Source organism: Micrasema longulum, unplaced genomic scaffold (genome assembly GCF_059751315.1).
Source record: "Micrasema longulum isolate JH-2025_06_02 unplaced genomic scaffold, ASM5975131v1 h1tg001039l, whole genome shotgun sequence".
Classification (NCBI taxonomy): domain Eukaryota; kingdom Metazoa; phylum Arthropoda; class Insecta; order Trichoptera; family Brachycentridae; genus Micrasema; species Micrasema longulum.
The window spans coordinates 517,311-538,980 of NW_028278227.1; the positions used below are offsets into that span (position 1 = coordinate 517,311).

Sequence of the window (21,670 nt, forward strand, 5' to 3'; positions counted from 1 at the left end):
GCTCTTGAAATTAAGTGTTAAAGTAAAAAATGTTCTAATGATTTGAAGATAATGAATTGAACAGGAAAGTTATTCATGAAAAATTTAGTTTTTGGTTACGTTTGTTACTTATCTTCTTTTAAATTGTCTTTAAGTTCTGACCTGTTTTAAGCCAGACTGAGTGTAATGTTATGATTGTTTTCTCTTTTTTGCATTACATGGGCATAAGTATATTTAATTACGTCATCGACAACATTTGACTTTTTTTTTTTTTTAGGGCAATTTTCAACGATTGAATACATCTTGAGAACGCAAGACCATTTTTTTATCCATTCATTTGCCATTCTAATGCGTTCGATTCCTGGCAAAGTCGACATAAAGTATGGACAAAAATATATTTTTACACTGCATTAGTTCAACGTCCTCGGGCTGGCAGCTAAACCGTAAGACTGATCGCTGTAATCCATCGTGTAACAGATGATCGAGATACGTTGTATTTGGTACACCAATGCAATGCCTTATGCACCACAAGTTGCAAATAAAGGAATGTTGATGACAACAATGCCAGACATGTTACGATAAGTATTATGCGTACTTAAGAAATTCCATTATTTTGTTTTAGGAAAGTTTATGTATATCGACAAGAAGAACAGTAAGAAGATAATCATGTATAAGAGATACACATATTCTTTACATAAGATAAATAAAGCCGGTAAAGAAAGATGGCACTGTTCAACGCATCACAATAAAGCCTGTAATTCTAATTTGCATATCTTCCGCGGTGAACTAAAAAATCATCAGCTTTCACACACTCATCCTCCGCCAAATTACTATGTGACTCGTGACGGGAAGTATGTTAAGTGTTAAAAGAATTATGTATTTTTCACTGCTATAATCTTTATAGTTAATAAAGAATGATGACATTACACATTTTTAATTAATTTATGCTAAAATCTTCTGTAATAACTTTTCGACTGCTAGAACTGTTAGAAGAAAATTTCCATTCTTTACTTTACAAATGCTTTTCTTTGTCTCTCTTTGCCGTTATTAACTGTTAAAATCTTCCGTTTTAGAAGAATCATGGCATTATTGACCATACAATTTTAATGGTTTACTATGTCTCTTTGATTGCTAAAATCTTTAGTTTTTTTAAAAGAATTATGTAATTTTTGACTACACAAATATTCAACGTTTCTTTTGTTCTTCTAAACTGTTCAGTTTCAAAAGGATCATGGCATTCTCGACTGCACAAATCTTCAAAACTTACTTTGTCTTCTTTACTGCTAAAGTCTACAGTTTTAAAAGAAATATGCCATCCTTGACTGTTAAAATCTTTGAAGTTTACAATCTTTACTGTACAATTCTTTAAAATTTATTGTTCTGTTCTGGACTGTTGAAATCTAAATGATTTTTTAAGGAATTATTACGTGCAAGCACAAATTCTCGAGGGTTTAGATTTATAACGGCATTCTTGACTACATACAATTTCAACTATCGCGCACAGCAAGCAAAAATGCATTTTTCGTTACAGTAATCACTTTAAAAAAAAATATCCATACATTATTATAAAAATCAGTATTAAATCAGAGCAGAAAAGATAAATTCAAGCAAATTCTGTTAACGTAATAAAATGTAATGTTACTTGATAATTCTTATATTGAATAACGACCACGCTTGTCTTCTTAACTTGGCATCAGGGTCTCGAGGTCCTGGACGTCCACGGCTGACAGTTCGTCGGCAGTTCCCTTCTGAACTACCCGGAGAGATTTCGTGGATACCATATGCTCCATTTAAGGAGCGGATATGGATTAAGTAAGTATTGAATGACATTGCCCTTTGATTTTAGTTCGATATTTTTTTGCTCCTTTATTGAACTCGTACAATACATAGATAATAATTATAAAATTTCTGGGTAGCTTCTTGGGATCCAATCCTCTAAAATATGTACTTAAGTGAGAAACCTCGAAATAAGATAGTGCAGAATGCGCGGCGCTTCGTATTGGCAGTTATACTGCACTGATCTGAATTTAGCGACAGATTTTTGTGAACAGTAAAATTTAAATAAATTACCATTATTTTTCAACTCTTGTTTTTAAGTACATTTGTCTTTAAAAGAGCCTTTTAGATATTTTTTTTTTTTTTCAGGTCTTTTTTAATGTTTTTACTTTTTACTGTCTCGTTTTTTTGAACTTTTATTTAATTCACTAAGTTTTGAAACATTCCTATATCTCCTCACGAGAATTGTTTTTGAAATTTTATACCTGTGTACGTACGTATTGTTGTTGGTGTTTTTACTGTTTTTTTTTGGTGTAAATAAATTTTATTTCAGTGAAATATGTTTGTTAATTGTATTATTCTGAACCGTCCCATATTTATAACCTGTTTGTAAAACTTTATGTTGTATTCTCCTTTATGCATTACTTATATCTTACGAAAAACCTCGTTTTCGAAAAAAAAATTCATGCGATTATTCATGCTAAGTGAAAATTTGGAATTTAAAACATTCACAAAAAAAACTTTTATTTGCATTTTCTAACGCAATTTGAGTATAAATAAAGCTTGTGTATGATTTCGTTGGGATGAATTATTGAAAAAAGGAAAAAAGAAATTCAGCATGGTGGTTGGAAACCCCGCTCTATCACAACTTGATTCCCATTTAGAACAGTTATTACGAGTATTTAAAACTGATGTATAATTGAATTGAACTATCTGGGTATGTCACAATTTAATATTTTTTTATTTAAAAAAAGAAAGTGTTTTAATTAACATTTAAATATCATTATATTTCTCTTTCCGCGCCTAATGATGCATATGGCACTGTATTAGTACATCAATCTAACATAGGGTTGCCATATTTCGGTAGGGTCTCGTCGGGGCGTTCTGGAATGGGGATACGTAGTTTAAAAAAGGCAAATTTATAATGGTTTTTCATAAATATTTTAGAAATGTTTTTCTCACATTTTATGTGGTGTTTTTTGCGGAAGAAGTAACGCTGGCTTTATTTTTTATATGACTCGGTATTGAGGTAATACTGCAATATTGATTCTACAGTCCCTGGCAGCAGACGACATTTTTATCGTTACTTTTTACTGGGCCAACATCGATGATATTACTTTTTCCACTGTGGTTTTATGAGCAGGAATGGAATACTGGCTCAATTCCAAAAATTGACAAAAAAAATATTTTTCTTTCCCAGAACCTATCGACTTCGAGGCAAGTTTAGCTTCCATGAAGTTCTTTAGAAATATCAATTGCTGAAACCATTTGCCACCTTTTTTTCACATTCATTGTCAGTACGGCCGTGTAATATTTTTGTTGATTAACAGCGTTGCAGCGCTGTGTAAGTTTAAATCGGGACATTATATGTTAGGTTTCATCGGGACTGAGGGCTCAATAACGGCGACAGTCCCGATATATCGGGACGGATGGTAACCCTAATCTTACACAATTTTTTCATCGATTCATTGGTCGTTCTCAACTCGCTTAATTCCTGGCACGGTCGGCATAAAACATTACTTTAAAAAAAAAAATAGTAAAATATTTCTAAGACATACTTTCTCCAAGACTGATCACCACCATCGTGTAACATACTATGAGATGCGCTGTGTTTGGTACACCAAACAGTGCCCTATGTATCACAAGGTGCTAATTAGGAAATAAAGAAATAATGATGAAAATGATCCCTAACATGTCGCGATAAGTAGTATGTGTACTAAAGATATTGCATTATTTTGTTTCAGGCAATTTTCTGTTTATTGATACGAAGAATGGTAACAAAATAATCATGTACAAGGAACACACATATTCTTTACATAAGATTAATCAATCTGGTAAAGAAAGATGGTACTGTTCAACGCATCACAATAAAGGCTGTAAATCTAATTTGCATATCTTCAATGGTGAACTAAAAAAATATTACCTTATACACACTCATCCTCCACCAAGGTACTTTGTGACCAGTGACGGGAAGTATATTAGGTGTTAGAATTAAAGTTGTTTTGACTACTATAAACATTATAGCTTTTGAAGAATTATTTATTTTATTTTATTTATATTTTTTTTAGTTAGTTCATAACATCTTAAGAACTAATATAAACTTAGAATAACGTTATGTTTTATCAAAAAAGATAATATAAAACAATAAATCCTAAGTCAAATGAGTTTCGTTTGCCTATTATTTAATTTTAACAGCCCGCTTTTAACATGGTCAGTTATATAAAGATATTGTGGAATATCCCCGCAATGCCAAGCTATAAAAGTAAACCAGCTAAAAACGCCATAAGGTGATCAAGATCTGGGGTGTGATTACAATTACGAAAGCCGTATCTTTACAACAGCGAAATAGTTGAAGATAAATTCTCCCGAGCGATTGCAAAGAAACACTATTGGCTCGTATTTTCAAGTTTTTACAGGCGGAGACGAAATAGACATCAATAGCTATCGAGGGCACCCGTATCTCACGATGTGTTTATCTACGCACTGGAAGTGACAACGTGGTCAAGCGAGCACTTTTTGCTTAAATTGCATTTATTTTAATTTTTAATCGTTTTGAAATGGCTCAGAAACCTAGACCCTATGTCACTCCGTTTAGAACTGTATGAGGGTCTGAGAGTTCCTCCTTAACTCTAACCCAAAATGTAATATTCGTTAAGAAATCCTCAATCCAACTCAAAAGCTTTCCGTGGATACCAAAATGTTCCAATTCGGAGATAAGTCGTTTTACTAACATTTGATTAAAAGCTTCCTCGGAAACAAGAAGAAGAAGTAAATGATATCTGTAGGATGTCGTTCGTTCCACTTTTGAGTTTGCGTATCTACACAGGACAAGAGGTTTGTCTTGGTACAAATCCATGCTTTTCTTCTACGATAACATTTAAAAAAATCCTCTTATGCCTATTATTGACAATTATTTTCTCTATGCTATACTTGTAAGACTAATAGGTCTGAAGTTATAACAGCAGAAAGCTTGTCCCTTTTTTGCGGATGGGAGTAAGAATTACCTCCCAGTCTGACGTCAGTTTTCCATTTTGAAATGAGAGAATCAAAATGTTCGCAAGCTGCTTGCACACTTCTGTAGAACATCTCTTCAGAAGAAAAGCTGAAATCTCATCTGGTCCCATATAAGTAGTAAGTATCCTTGAAGGATTTTAGTACTTAAAGGATTATTCCTGAAGGGAATTGAATATTATATAATGAATTAAATTACTTATTTTTCTTCTTCAGCCTTTTTATCTCCACTGCTGGATAAAGAACTCTTCCAAACGTTTCCATTCCTTTTAATATCCCGCTATTTTCATCCATGTTACGCTAGCTTTTTCAACTATCATAATTTAATCTCTCGAAGTGTCCTGCTCACTTAAGTTATAATTTCGCTGTACGATCCACGATATTTACGACTTCTGTTCGGCGCCTAATTTCTTTTGTCTCTTAGTCTTTCCATGGATCGTTGCGTGCATTTGAGTTTCTGGTTACTTTTCTACATTAAATAACTAAACTGTGTTATATCTCCTGTTTTAGATAAGTTGATTTACATTGCTTCAACCACCGGTAAACAGTTAATCATGTTCAAAGATTACACATATTATTTTCACAAGGCCTCGCAGGCTGGGAACGAGAGATGGAGTTGCTCGACGCATCACAGCAGAGGCTGTAAATCGGCATTGCATATTTTAAATGGAAAATTAAATGCGTCTTTGCTTGCGCACTTCCACCCACCGCCCAGGTACCTCGTGACTAATGAGGGGAAGTACGTTAAGCTTTAAAGAATTGCCTTTTTTGCACAAATAATTACAATCGTTGAATCGTATTGAATCTCGCGATGTAATTATTTGACTCGAAATGTTTTTTTGCTTCTTGTACCTAGATGGTAATAATAGAAGGCATATTTCTTTATTTATTGTGTCATTATTTCTTATTTTTTTTACAAATTTTGTATCTTTTAAAATTAAAAATAATGTACCCTCACTAGAATGTCTCGTGCCGAGGGAAACATTTAACATTATCGATCCATCTTTCTTTTAAACTTTTGTTTTTTGTGTATATTTTTATACACAGGTATATTTATTTTTGATTATTGTGTACCTTCCATTTTTCTATTTATTTCCGTCTTCTATAGCTTTTTAAATAAAATATTGAACTCACGTTTGAGCACCCGAAGACAAATTGCTTGGTTGATCGAAATTTACATTTATATTTATGTTGTTTGTATAAAAAGGCTCTGTAATTATGTTTTTTTTTCTGAATAAAGAACCTGTCTGAAAAACAGTGCTTTGATTTAAATTATTAGTAACATTTTTTCAGAAATGTAGTCGTGCGTATTTTAAATTAAAAACAAAAAAATTCCCATATAAAAATACCCATTTTTTAAAATAAATTTGGTAAAAAACTGACAAACAAAAAAAAATGTACATAAATATTTTTTTTGATGCAAAATTATACTCGGCACGAAATAATAATAATAATAATAGAATTGATAAATCTTGAGGATAAATTTTATATACTGGCCTAGTAACTAAAACAAAAACTAAACTATTATCCTCACACATTCAACAAATTATAAATCAGGAAAAAAATATCTTTCATCTACAACAAGCCAGCTTCATACCATAAAAAGTAGAGGTCGAATAATAAGTTGCAATTTTAATTAGGAAAAAATATTATCCAATAATATTAATTAACAACATTATTTAATGATATTGAAAAATCCATCACCATTACTCACAATATTTCCGTTATAATCCTCTCCCCCCCTTCTCCTTTACTGGCTTTTCACGCCTCTGTCAGAACCTAGATTTTTCATTTCTTGTTTATAATTATACCCGTAGATGATAAGATACATATTTTGTGCTTCCTGAAACTAGTTTCGCTAAATAAACTCAAGTGGTCTTTAAACAAAGCGTTAAACTGCGAACATATTATATGAGCTGTAAAATTTCAGTGTGAGTGAGAAAAGGGGCGGTATTTTGTAAAAAAACGTTGAATTAATTACTTAATTAATTAATTACAATATGTGAATAGTTAAAGACTTAAAGAAATAAGAAAAGAAGCGTTGTAAAGGATATGTTAATTTCATTTAATGAAATTTTGAAAACAACAGATATTCAATGCAGATTATCTCTTCTGCAACATATCTTCTCCGGTAGTCCAAAAAGTCAGTTTGAGTCGGACACCTAACATATTTTAATAATTTAATTGCTTTATAATTGTGGAGTACCGAACGCTCCCCATTAAATACTGTCAGGTTGCGAACACTGAATCGCTCTACTATTGGCAACGCTCGCGCTGCGTGCTGGTGCGAACCTAACTTCAAGTCATACTATTATGCTAACTTCACACAAGAGCTTTGACAGGTCGTCGCATCCCTCTTGCATCAGTTGTCGCGTCCCAACGGGACTCGACCCAGGTTAACTATAGTGAACTCCTTTTGATCAGTGTAGGGTGATCTAGTATGTAACGTTTTACAATAAATACTTAAATAATAATAATATTTGGCTGATTTATACAGCGCCATTTTTGTGAAAAATTACCTCAAGGCGCTGCTTCACAATTGTGTATTTAAACTTACATTCTAACAAAGCTCAAGTGACATATTATATTTTCTGATTAAAAATTAAGGGAAATGATAAACTCAAAAAGTGAGATTTTATTTGGGATCTAAACTGACTGGACCTGTCGATGATTCCTAAGTTTGAAGGCAATTGGTTCCAGGCAGCGGAGCCGGCAACGGCAAAAGCACGATCTCCGAATCTAGTGTTAAGGGACCGCCGGATTTCGACAAGTTTTCCTCTGGTTGAATCAAATGCTTACCTAAGAGACGATTTTCTTTGATATGTATTTTCCTTAATGCAAAGGTCCGATAGGTATCTTGGAGCTATTTCATGAAGGTATTTGAAAACTGTCCAGCAAAACTTGTACTTCGGGCCCAGGAATAATTTAAATAAACATGTATACAAAGTAGTAGGTATGAAATTACAACTCGCCAAAAGTTTTTCACAAGCATAATTGTATTCTTAGGACATGTTATACAGCAAGGAAACAAAAATAAAATAAAATAAAATAAGAGCCCTGCAAGTAGGTCGAGAAAGAGGAGATAGTGTCGAGGAAAGAAAAAGAGTTTTTTGGAATGTAACTTAAGTTTTTATCATCTGTCAACATTATCAATTATACCATTATCATATCCCTTATCCACACACGATGCCGATGGTATAAAAGTCTTAACATTGGTACACCAAATGTATTGCATATCGATTATCCGTTACACGAAGGTAAGATGATCATCAGCCTTACGTTTTAGGTGCTAGTTCTGCATTGTAGAACCACCTTGATAATCAACTATCCCAGAAATCGATCCAATCGGTATCAGCCATTTAATGAATAGTGTCCAGCAATGCTTGTATTTTATTCTGAGTAAGTCTGAGCTTTTTAACCGTGCGAATCTCGAATATATTGTGAGATGTGAGAATATTTTTTTACTTCCGTAATAAGCCTTTAAACTTTATACTTAATCTGCGTTCATCTTTTTGATTCCGAGTCATTGAACTAATTAGACTACACACTTAACAGCCACTTTACTAACAGTCGAGTTATGCATATCGCTATCATTTATAACTGAAACCATTCTAACTTTCGTTTTTGTTTCAGATGAAATCATTTATATTGATTCCAAGCACGGTAACAAGATTGTCATGTACAAAGGTTACACATATTGTTTGCACAGGGTCGATCAATTTGGGAAAGAGAGATGGCAATGTTCAACGCATAACAACAAAGGTTGCAAATCCAATTTGTATATTTTGTTTGGTGAAATACGAGTAGAAAACGTTGTACACAATCATCTTCCACCAAAGTACCATATAACCGCTAATGGGAAATATGTCAAACTTTAAGGGAATCGGTATTTTTCAATGCTTCTTGGTTCCATCATCACTGAAGATAACAATCCATCACCATCTTTAAATCTCTCAGTTGTATCTCGACAGCACACGGCGGATGGCTGCAGCTACTGAAGAGCTAATCGCTATCCTGGTTCGGTCTGTCCAATGTGTTGACGCACTGTATGATGTCGTTCCCTCTCTCACGCTGTCGGCTACCCTCCTCGTACCTTGACTCGGTTAGGCGGATGGCTGAAGTCACTGAAGAGTCTGTTGAAGTCCTGATTTGGTTAGTCTATTGTTTTGATGCTTTCCTGGCTTTCTTCAGTCGGTCTTTTATTCTCGATTTTTTTTTGTAAGTTGAGTAGATACGAGTACATGTACTTTTAATAAATGGAAATTGTTTTTTGCACCTAAAAATATTTTAGTTTTACGGAACGTTGAATTTACAAAATAAACTTCGATTTGTACTTAAATGACTTTATTTTTATACTTCAAATTCAATGAATAATTTGATTTTCACTTTTGTATTTTTATTTATTATTGTGTAGTATTTATATTTGTATATATTTAAACATATTTTTTTAAATTTCTTTATTCAGGAAACATACCTACAGTCCAATTTTGTAGTTTAATAGTTTACAAAATTAGACTTAATACTAATGGACCAGTTAAGTTTTCATATTATATTTATTTTTTATTTATTTATAGAAATACGTACATATTAAAAAAAAAAAAACAATGACAATGCATTCCGAACTCTATGAGACCAAGGACCCTGTGTTGAGTTGGGATACAACATAATGGAAAGTGGAAGCACGTAGGTACATAATTAAATAATAGCAAAAATAAAAATAAAATATTATAACATAAACATACATATATTTCAAAGGGCACCTGGACAACCCGCTCAGTAGTATATAAATCTATGCAACGTCTCGCATCAGTCTCCTGCAATTGTCTCTTCCCTTAGACAAAATCCAGACTTGTGCATTCCTCCTGAAAATGGCTTTTGTTTTGGAGAACTTAATATGTTCATCCAGGATATGGTAAGGCCATCCATAACTATTTTTAATATTTCAAGTAGAAATATAATATTATTAAGGGGGAAAAAAAACAACACTTAAAGTAGTTTAAAGGTTGACATAAAATTAAAATCATTGAAAACATGCCCAAAGACACATGCACAAGAAAAAACTATATTTAAAGTAACCCAACAACGCGTAAACAGTTATGTTTAAAGTATCTGGGCCCCGATTTGATGGGAAGTTTACATTTATCTTTAATTTTAGCTACAAAGTAAAATTGAGTTTTCTGTATGAAAAGCAGAATATGCATACAATTTTTTCTTCTAAAAATGTTCAATTATAGGTTACTGACTAAGATACTTTAAATGTTCATCCAAATATATTCGTTTTCGTACACAAATATCGGTTTTTCTTTATAGATAGTCGAATATAACCATGTTAACTTCCCATTTTAATCGGGGCCCTGATCAGTATTTACGTAAGTATAAGCAGGTAATATTATAATTGAAAAAACATACTAAAATTAATTAAAAAACGTAAGTATAAAAAAATATATCTACACTTTTTGTTTAAGTAAAAACGTAGTTATATTATTTATTATTGTTGTGGATAACTCATGTAGCGCCATTTTCGTAATATAACACTTCAAGTGCGCTTTACAAAGTGATTATATAAATTAATCAATTTTATAACAATATTTTCAGATTGTCTTATTTTAACTATTTAAATGTGTTATTTAAGTAAAACAATTAACTTTGTTATCACATGCTACGGCTTTATACAAATGATTAAGAGAACAAGTGGGTTTTAGGATTTCTCCAAAACATCACTGGAAAGTGATAATCACATTCAAAGTTTACCCATGTACAAAGCCCTGTGATAAATTGGTAAGGTATGTGCAGTGCCATGTATTAATGTATGGAAAAAAGTGAGTCCAACTATTTCTAGCCCTCAAAATGCATGGTCATGGACGCTTTCCAATGTTTAAGCCAATAGGAAAATATCACATACTACGAATACCGATAAAAATATTTGAAATGGATTTAAAATAATCAATTATTTTTTTTGAAAATCAACGTGGATATTGTGGAGAAATGTTTTCATACATAATTTTAAAAAAAAAATTAAAAAAACATGTCACTAGAAAAACGTGGCATGTTTGGCATTGAAAGTTGTGACGTCAAGATTCGTGACGATGTTCCATTAAAAATTTTATGGTAAGGAACAAAGTTGAAAATAAACATGAATCGTAACGGATTAGGGGCGTGGCTACCGTTTTTGCGGGAATTCAAAATTAGATTTTTTTTAATGCTACTAATAAACATTTTTTTTAAATGTTTTAAAAAAACGTGATATTTCCCTATTTATATTTGTAGGTTACGTCACTACTGTTCTGACCGCCTAATATTTTCTTGTGTCTTGTCTCCTAACGACGTTTGTTTGTTTCAGAGAAACAATATTGTTTCATTTTCTCAAAATATTACAAGAAACAGCTTCTGTTGTTAAAAGGCAACACATATAGTATGACACACCCCTGGTATTGTGAAACACAAAAATGGCGATGCACAGAAAAAAGCTGTGATTGTTTTGTCTCTCTGCGAAAGGGAGTTTTGACAGTTCCTGACGTCAAAAAAGTCCATAACCATGAACCTCCCAAGTACTGGTTGAACTAATAACTGCAATTAGAATATTATGAATATTTTAGACCCACAGACCATAGATTAAATCAATATCTTTCTGTGTGGACAAACTGCCCTATGAAAGACGATGGCGTTGCAGAACTAACATTGATAGCAGCTGAGACCAGCACCTATTCCGTAGACTATGGAGTCTTTACGGAACCAACCCAGTCACATATGTATCTCACACTTTCAGGTTGTGTCCTTTCAAATAATATTTAAAAATAATCTCTTGTAATTAAACTCCTCGAAATTCGTCAGCTAAAAGCCTACTCTAGTAAGTTATTTTTCGAACACGAATATACGAATTTTAGTGTCTTTTTTATCAATTTTTTTACATTGAAGTAATAAACATGTCTACGAAAAACATCAATATCCTAATTTTTATTCTTGAATTGATTTCGTATATCTTATACTGCCCGTAGAATAAATACTTTTAAACTATCACGGAAACAGCCTAAATATTATTTCCTTATAAACGATTTCTGAGATTCAGTATTTCATTTGTAACTTTTAAAATAACTACTCTTTTTTCATTATATTTTTGTTTTCATGATAGCAAACTATAAAAAAACAGAACTTACCCTTAGAATGTGAAAGGTTAAAAAACAAAAATTTCGAATTTTGTTAAATTAAATAAATTGTTGAATATAATATTGGTAGTACTGACTAAAGTTTGTAAGGTCTTTTTGCACTGCAATATTCGACTGTCCCTAGATTGGCACAATAAGAAATACACTGCATATATTTTTCCAATGCAGTGCCCTATGCACCATTAGGTCCGGATTCGGATTTGATGATAATGATTGATCATTGACCATATTATTTATTATCTTCGTCGATTTTTGTACTGCCTAGTCAAAACGTTATAATATCTCTCTTAACATGTCCCTCTTGTATACCTAAACATAAATTACGTTGACTTAGATCTTACATGAATTGAAGACCTGTAATAAAATTGGGCCTAAGCACCAGAAAAGTGAAAAAAAGTTACAAGGGTTTAAAGATATACTCAGTTTTTTTGGTATACAGCATATATTTTTTAATTCTTTAAAATGTGTACAAATGTGTAAGAAATAAGTTTAGTGAAAATTATATAATTAAATATTATTTTAAAAGGGTATAAAATAACAAAGTAATTGAGAAGGCCTTAAGACCAACTGCTATTTCATTAGTCAGGCCTAAGTGCCTAGCGTAAAAACATAAAATAGGGCCTATCACCAACATCCATTAAAATGTCTAATTTTTAATTCAAGGATGCGTAAAACTAATAAGTTTGAACAAAAAAATACATCATTTATAATGTAGGTATGTAAATTAAAAATAATAATTATTAATCAATGGAAAAAGATATCTATCATAACTCTCTACTGGAAAAGATTTTTGTAGAAATTTTTGTTTTCTTCAGAAGGCATATACTCGATCATGTTGAGTAAATCTTTTTTTTTTCGTCCGTGATCCGGCTTTGGTAATCTAATTGGCGTAGTTTATAGGTTTTTATATCGCCAATTAATTTATTTATTTTTAAATTTAATTAATTTATTACTTGTCTTAGCTCGTGAATAGTGGCTTTCTTGTCGTGGAAACAATTTAACATGCCCGATGACTTGGTTTTCGTCTTCAAGATCGAATTTTCGATATTTTTTCTTATTACCCCTTTTTCGGTGAGGATAGTCTCTCCGCGTTTTTTTCTCTATTAGTAGGACTCGAATACCTTAATACTTACTCCAAATATATCAATAAAAGTGGCACGACAGACATTGACTACTTGACCATTGTCATTAGGGACAGTGTAATAAACAGTACACTGCCTTTTGCTTTCTGATGGGTTTTTGTATTTCCCATTTCTCCGTCTTTTAATGTTTGAAATATGGAATAATCCCATTAAATATGCATTTTGCTTCAACCAGTCACCTGCTTCGTAAAATTATTTATGCAACTGCAGTTTTTGATCATAAAGAAGACTTTTACAGTCATTCTGGCACTTGCAAGTGAACTGAAAAAAAAAGTCAACTTTACGGAGGACTGTCAAAAATAACCCTAAATGCAATACTACAAATTATTTACCTGGGTGAATATGTATTTCACTTTTGACATTTCGAAAAGCCGTATTTTTATCGCTTTCTTGCCAAAAAATAAATATTCACCCACCTATCTGATAATTTCGCAGGAGTAATTAGGAAAATGCCCAATGTTTCTTGTAAATTCATCTATAAAGTTATTAATCTTCTAAATTATATATGAAATACATACTAAATTAAACATGAATTTTAGTTAAAACGTTTGAATAAAATTTGTAAAATTTGGTATAACGGGGTCAATTTAGCACTTATTACAGCTATAAATATAGAAAAATCCTTTTAAAATCTCAGATAAATAAGTCTAAGTATCATGCAAATGAACATAAAATACTCCGCTATTCTTAAAATTTTAGTAATTCACTCAAAGATTGTATTTTAAGCCGATATTTTTCCATACTAAAATAATTGAAATATCAGACGCCGTGCAATTCGAAAACGAAATTCGCAGACAATTATTTGGAATTCCCCATACAAACATAAAATTTTTGACAGCCGGCTCTTCATTTAAAAAATGGCAGAAAATATCACTCACTATTTGGTGATCGTGTTCACTCGATTTCTCCTCCCAGGCTACGTGCTTTGACCCCTGTGCACCTCAGACATCGTTTGCACACCCCTAGATTCTGAACGCTAGTTAAAACTTATCAAAAATTTGTCAAAACAGATTTTTAAAAACAAATCGGCTTACCGAAGTATTCGGAGGACTTATTGCTGGTACAATCACATTTTTAGTAGAACAATATTGTCTCCCTTGGGCTTTTAACTTTTTATTTTCACTTAACTTATTAAAACCACTTCTTTTCCGCTTTGTTGTAAAAGGCGTATCCGGATCACAAGTCTCGCGTCCAGCCATTTTGTATGAAATGCTTAGCGCTGCGATTAATCACGTAGGCCCTTATATGCGTTAATGGGTATTGTACTTAGGCTCCATCCCATATACATGACTCCAGATTGATATAAAATATTTTTTTCTGGTACATAAATTCTAATTTGTGTTATTGGCGTAGGCATATAGAACATTTCCTCATACTCAACGTCATTTTTTATTTTTTGGTATTTAAGCCCTATTTTATTACAGGTCTTCAATTGTTTACTAACTTTTGGCTTCTTAATACAAAAATGACCCCAGTTTTTGTCTATCACTTCAACTTTTTACTAGCTACAGGATACCCTCTACAATACAAGACAAAATTAGCGGACAACAGAGAATTAATGAAAAAAAAACACTGTTCATAAATAATAATTTTATTAATGCATAGGCTTAGTTATAGTTTCTATAGTTAATAGAAGTCAAATTGTGTTCATATAAGTACTAAAGTTATTTTTATCAAATGAAAAACATGCATGTTAAGGTTACAAATATTAAATAACATTAGTAAACTCTCTCGCTTATAGCTCCGCTCTGAGCTATCGAAGAATACGCTATTCAGATTTGTTATAGGCTGGAATTTCCAACTTTTCCATTAAACCATGTACGTTATGGCAATACACAAATCCAATCTCGCTTCAACAGAATTTAAGAAATTCTCTTTCTTTTGATCGAAAATAGGTTACCTTAGGTCGATTTTCTAGAAAGTTTTTCTCGTGTAGTCTTGGTGCTTGGAGTTTTCAAGCCTTTTTAGATAGTCCCAAATTACTTGCCAAATTATTCAATTCATAGGTGTTGATCTAATCCTTAACGAACGCAGTCAACTTCTATTTCATAACCATCATCGTTGGTTTCACTTCGATCTTTACTATTCCTGTATTTTGAAAGAGTGTAAATTTTGGCAACACTGGCAATGGGATGAATGAGGCACTGAGCGTATAGCTGATGATAAACTAGGATGGTTTTCTTGTTATATCCTGACGTTTTCACTGCGCAAAAGTGACAGTCCTGAATGATCTCTGGGCTCTCGGCTAATCATAGATATTCCAAATGGCAATTTATTTGGTGTTCCCTTCTTCCAAATTGTAAACTTGAGATACATTCCTTGCACGCCTTGTGAGGGGTCCAAGATATATCTTGATCACCAATTTTCAATTTTAAATATATAAATAGACTTGCCTGACAAATGCGATGATGTTTGTCCTTTGACTGGGAATGGTGAAACCGCCACTAATACAGCGAAACGCATCAAGGCTGTTTAAGTACTTACGATGATAAACAGTAGACAGACGTGATTTTAAAGAAATGAAATATGTAAATACATATGTGAATAAAATCTAAACACTGCTAACTTTTTGTATACAGTCAAGAACTCAGACTCCACTTCGGAATACGCTTCACTATAACGAGCGTCACACATCTCCCTACGATCTTCATTGTCGGATGCAATTGAATAGTCTTGTCAAGTATGAACCTGTTCCTAGTCTTCTATGGCTTTATTAACCCCTCCATAGTTAAGGTAGATTTACTTCAGCCAAAACGAGAGCAATATCGCTTCCCATGATCCGAGCTCGATCCAGCGTATAGTGATCATATAAAGATAAGGTGTAGAGAAAAATCGTGATTTGATAAAATACAAAAACCAACTACAGTTTTAAAGTCAGCATGCCGCCTATTTTAAAATAGCTGAAAAATCGAATAAAAAAGATTATTTTTCAAAAATAGTCCCCATTGTAATAGATCATATTTGGTCGTTTTAGATTAAGCTTCTTTTTATGTGATTAAAATAAATGGATTACGCATCTAGTCTTTAATTTTAAGAAAATTATAATTAAGCATTACAATCAAATGTATATATTTATGTTTTTTTTACTTCAAAATGACCTAAACTATTCACAGACGTCCAAATATGTTCCGACCGACCGTATAACAGATATTTGAGAATTTGTACCGAGACACATTTGTACCGCCATGTCAGGGAGCAAAGGGTTAACACGCAAAGGGCCACTCTTCAAGCATAAGAGCTAGTATCTTTTTTTACAAATTTACACCTTTAAGATAACAAAAAAAATGTAAAAGTAGATTGTAACTGAACTGTATTCTTTTTTATATGACCATATTAATTAAATAAATAAATAAAAAAATATTCTGTTTTAACCTTCAGTTTGAGTTTTGTTTTTCTTTCTTCATAAGCATTTTGTCTTTATCATAGTATTTTTTTACTGCCTCATGTGAAGTCTAATTTTGTGACTTCGCCTCTTCCTGAATGGAAGTCTGACTTTTGCTTACTTTTCTTTACTTTTCTCTGGTATTGTGACCACGTTTCTCCCAACTCAGCACATGGCTTTTGGCCTCATTCGCATTTCAGGTGGGACTCGATACTTTACTTCCAGATTAAAAAGACCGATTCTCGTATTGAATGGATATGGGCACTATTTAGTTCCCAAGATCACAGAAGGCGGGGAAAGGAGTTGGTGGTGCACACTCACCGGGAAATGAAAGCTTCTGTGGTCGTAGACGAAAGCGGTCTATTGTTTTCTCTAGTCCGGAAACACAATCACAACCCTCCGGTATCCTTTACTGAACGCCCTGCACACCTCATTTTTTAATAAATAAATGCATTTCATTGGTGAAAAGGTAGTCCTGCGGCGAAACCGCAAATGATTATCGACGTGCTTATAAACATTTTAAGCGTTTGAGCGATCACAATGAACAATACTTAACATGCTTAAATTATCGCGGTCATAAGTCAACGCGTGTGTAATCTCTAAGTCAACGCTCGTGTCGGTTTGTTTTTTGTTTTCCTCGTAAATAAATACAGTTCACCGTTAAAAAATTAACATTTACTTAAAAAAAAAAATTGTAAGGAGTATCTAATACAAAAAAGTTCAAATTAAATCATAATAACTATGGCGACTGCTTTTCTTGAGATTTGGCTTGCCGACTGCTGGCTAAATGCAATAAATAGCATGATAAATTGTGAACAAACAAATAAAACTTAATTATTTTACTTTACTTACAGTTTTGTAATATTTTTCGTATTTACACCAATGAAATTAAAATATGTGATTGCGCAGCAAGATTATGCGTCGTGAAACGTAAATATTTTGACCGTTAATATTAGGTGTTCCCAAGCATCAGGTCGAAGGGCGACAATATTAAAAAATATAATAATGTCGATCTTTAACTTTCACGGATGTTCCATTCTGATCGAAAATACGATAAACAACCAGGGTGAGAAATTGTTATCACGTCGATAGTCATTTGTGATTGAGCTACTGGATATTATATATAGGTAACTTATTTTTGACCATTTTTTTCGTGAACCACCAGCATATTCATAAATAACCGACGCGTTATCTGTACGTTATGTTTCGTAATCCAGTGTCTTAGCAAATAGCAGACGTGTCGAATGAAGATACTTACATGACGAGTTATCCACCCGTATAACCGAAATAATATATTTTTTAAGACGTTTATAGCGTAGCCAGGATAGTACAATGAACATGAGAATTTTATTTTGAGTTCCGTTAGCAAGCGCTATTCAGGAGCGATTTTCAGGCGTTACGAAATTGATGAATTGAATTAATAACTAGCGCCCGAGTGGTTCCGAAATATCCTGAACGGGCAACGTATTTCCGAGTGATGCCGAAGTATCCCAAATTGATAACGCGTCGGGTATTCTTGAATATGCGTTCCAAAAAGACCATCCAGACTCAGTTTCTTGTTTCTCAGTCGTTACTACAAAACTATTTTAATATCTTTAATATTATATAATTTGTGTCAATAAATCGTGTTTAAATACAGATTTGCTGATAAATTTTATTTAGGTTTTGAATTATGCCTTAATATTTTTTCTTCTTCATGCAAATTACCACGTTTTTGGACCCGTCTTTATAAAAGACGCATTTGTGTAATATTTATAATTTTTTTGGATATTTTTAATAAAACTTATTTTAGTCTTAACTAAATAAAGAGTATATTTTAATTTTCCATTATAATACGGACTAGGTACAGTTTTACAATGGGAATTTAACATGTTTATCTTTAATTTTGTCTACAAAGTTAAATTACGTTTTCTGTGTGAAAAATAGAATTTGAAAACATTTTTTTATAAACATGTTTGATTATAGGTTAACGACCAAGATATTTCAAATGTTTAGTCAAATATACAAAACAAACGCATCTTTTGTAGTCGATAGCGATCTCCCGTTTGAGGAGCTCATAATACACTACATGGATCATGGTGCAGAGCAGAGATGATGATGATCATGTTCGGTGATGTTCCGACAGAGCATCGTCACCGTAAGTCTTCACAAGATTTCTATGCGCTTCAGCTTCAGATTTTTTTTGGAAAAGTAATGGAATAAAATTCCGCGCAACATTCCGTTTCTGGCACGAAATTCAACGCGTTTATCACTCCAAAAATGGGTTGTTTATACTTTGGCGGAAAAACTTAGATTTTCGTTTCGAGCCTAATGCTGGAGCTTCCTATTTATAAACAAAAAATGCTGGAGCTTCGAGGTGAAGTTATCTGTAGGATTGCCTGATGTAATAAGGCAAGATAAACCTCTTGTCGGGTTTTATAAAGGTAGGTGGCGCGGGTAAGGGGGGTTAAATTTTTATTACTAAAACCAGAAAAATAATCAATAACCGCAAAGAAAACATAAATAAGAAAATATAAAAAATGAGAGATTGATTAAAGTGAGATCGGCAATTTAAAAATATTGTTGATAATATATAAAAATTAATTCATATTTTGTTTTTAGGTAATGTCGCTGTTTATATTTCCTCTAGGATGGGAAGGAAGTTGCTATTGCTCAACGGTTATACATACTACTTAAAAAGGCCCAAGGAAGGGGTGAATAGATGGGTCTGTTCCACACACCACGGGAAGGGTTGTGCCAGCTCCGTTTACATCGAAGATGACATCATCTTGACAACTCATTCGTTGCATAATCATCCCCCGCCGCGGAAGCGTCCTGTCGTACAAACGACCTTTTATTTTTAATAATAACGCCAGGGAAAAAATATATGTAAGAGACAAGGCCTAAATTGTTCATATACATGTAATTTTATTTTTATCTAGTACGTTTTACATATTTGTTTATAAATATACCTTGATTTATTACACTTGTATTTATTTACAGACGGCTCAGCTTGAGAAAGCGTATTCAAGGTCCATTTTAGACTTTAGACACTTGTTGTACCGCGAAAATTAAACTCTTTTCAGACACGGCGTTAACCGCGCATTTACATGTGAATTAGCCCTACGTCCACCCAACCTAAACTAACCCCAAGTCCACTCTGGATTGTCAATCTTGCATTTTGTAGCACAAACATATACATTTATTTATTTTTTGTACTCCCAGGAGTTACAACAAAATCATTTTGGGAATAATATTTACATAAAGGTATGGTAATATTAATAAATATAGTAACAAGTAATAATATGTACATAAAACTGAAATAAGATAGCAAGCAAGTATATAATACAATGAAATTAAAACAATTCATAATAAAAATTAATATTAAACATTTGCTTATAGTAAGAAAGAAATATTTGAGGAAAAAGAAGAGCTTTAAGCTAAATTTCACCTTTCACGTACCTCCTGAAGTAGTCATTTTTAAAATGAATAAAGTCATTTTTTGGCGTTCTATAGGACTCCGGTAGCCTGTTGTACTCACTACAAGCAAGGTACAGCAGAGACCTTTTTTTCAGAGACCAAAGACCATACCTTGTCGTGCGTGATCCAGGTTCGTGAATATTTTGACTCTGTCGCGTATTATACTGGTGGACGTCACGATTGAACGTATAGCCAATATTAGTGAAAGAGTCTTTATTTTCACCTTGAAGCACCGTTTTTGCAATCTCATAATACGGTATGACCAAAAACGGGAGAATGTCAGTCAGTTTGTAAATGTCTTTGACATGCGTTTCCATTGGTATACCGTATATGTTTCTTATAGCTCTATTTTGTTTTACTTGTTTTTCTGATACACACTTTTTTGTGGCAAATCCCCAGATGCACATGAGTTTCGGTGATTTTTAAGCGATTATTTACTTTTGCACAGACTAAGATTGAAGGGAAATTGACAACATATTTTGCATTGTTGGTTTTATTCTGGGGTTGCTAGTATACTTGTATGTACTGTAATCAGAGTGTATTGATATACATTCCATAAAATATGTAAAAAAAACTAGCAATAACCTGACCCTGAATGTTGTCAAGAAAAACAAAAGTTACCATTTTTAAAACACTATTATACCCGCATTCGCGTATGCCTCTGAATGCTAGGTATTTAGTAAAAAAGATCTTTTCTCGTGTTTGAGAGAATAATACTATTCAGGATATTTGAAGCTTTACAAGAAAACTGAGTTTTGAGAATACTGTGCGGCCAGGAAGTCAACAAAATGTGCATTGCGCCTAACATTTTATGAAAATAGGTAGGCTGCGGTGAATAAGGAAAGTACAAGGAATGATTAAATAGAGAGTGCTCAATGAGATACTTCACACAAAGCCCCAAGGTAGACGTAGTGTTAATAGATCCAAGTTCCGATGGCTGGATGGAGTGCAAGGGAATGTGGATGCTCTTGACATCAGGGACTGAAGGTGTAAAAGCCAGAATAGAGAATGGTGACGAATGTTGGAGGAGGCCAAAGTTCACAGCGGGCTGTAAAGCCAATAATGCGTTTTTTTATTCAGAAAACATGAAGTCATACATAAAAACGATTAAAAACAAAGATTTTCTAACATTAAAAGACCAATTAATTTTTTTAAATTAGGTAAATGATGTAAACATTAATGTGACAAAAAAAACAAACTGAAGTGAGAAGAGAATAATCGTTAAACATTTGCATTTTCCATAGAGGTTATTATTAGCAATAAATAAAAATACCGAATATACACACGAGTCATCCATGCACACTGCACACATATATGAACGTTAACATATTCACACATGCATACGCACATCTACATGCATACATAAAACATACACAAACACGTACATTAAATGCGGTGCATATACATATTATGTATTGTAAATATATATTTGAATCTCCCAAAAAATATATATTTTTTAAACTCTCTAAATATTTCATTACCAATACTTTGAATATTATCCTATTTTAACCATTAATAATAATAACTGTGTTAACAGA

General features: G+C 32.7%; 2 long non-coding RNA genes across 2 annotated transcripts; both read left to right on the forward strand.

Moving 5' to 3' along the window:
* Positions 1-260: 260 nt before the first annotated feature.
* LOC148277393 (uncharacterized) lies at positions 261-6,241 on the forward strand. Its single transcript, XR_015823487.1, has 2 exons — positions 261-1,791; positions 3,720-6,241. It is a non-coding gene; the product is annotated as an uncharacterized LOC148277393 (long non-coding RNA).
* A 12,660-nt stretch (positions 6,242-18,901) lies between these two features.
* LOC148277394 (uncharacterized) lies at positions 18,902-21,402 on the forward strand. Its single transcript, XR_015823488.1, has 2 exons — positions 18,902-20,203; positions 20,237-21,402. It is a non-coding gene; the product is annotated as an uncharacterized LOC148277394 (long non-coding RNA).
* Positions 21,403-21,670: the final 268 nt, after the last annotated feature.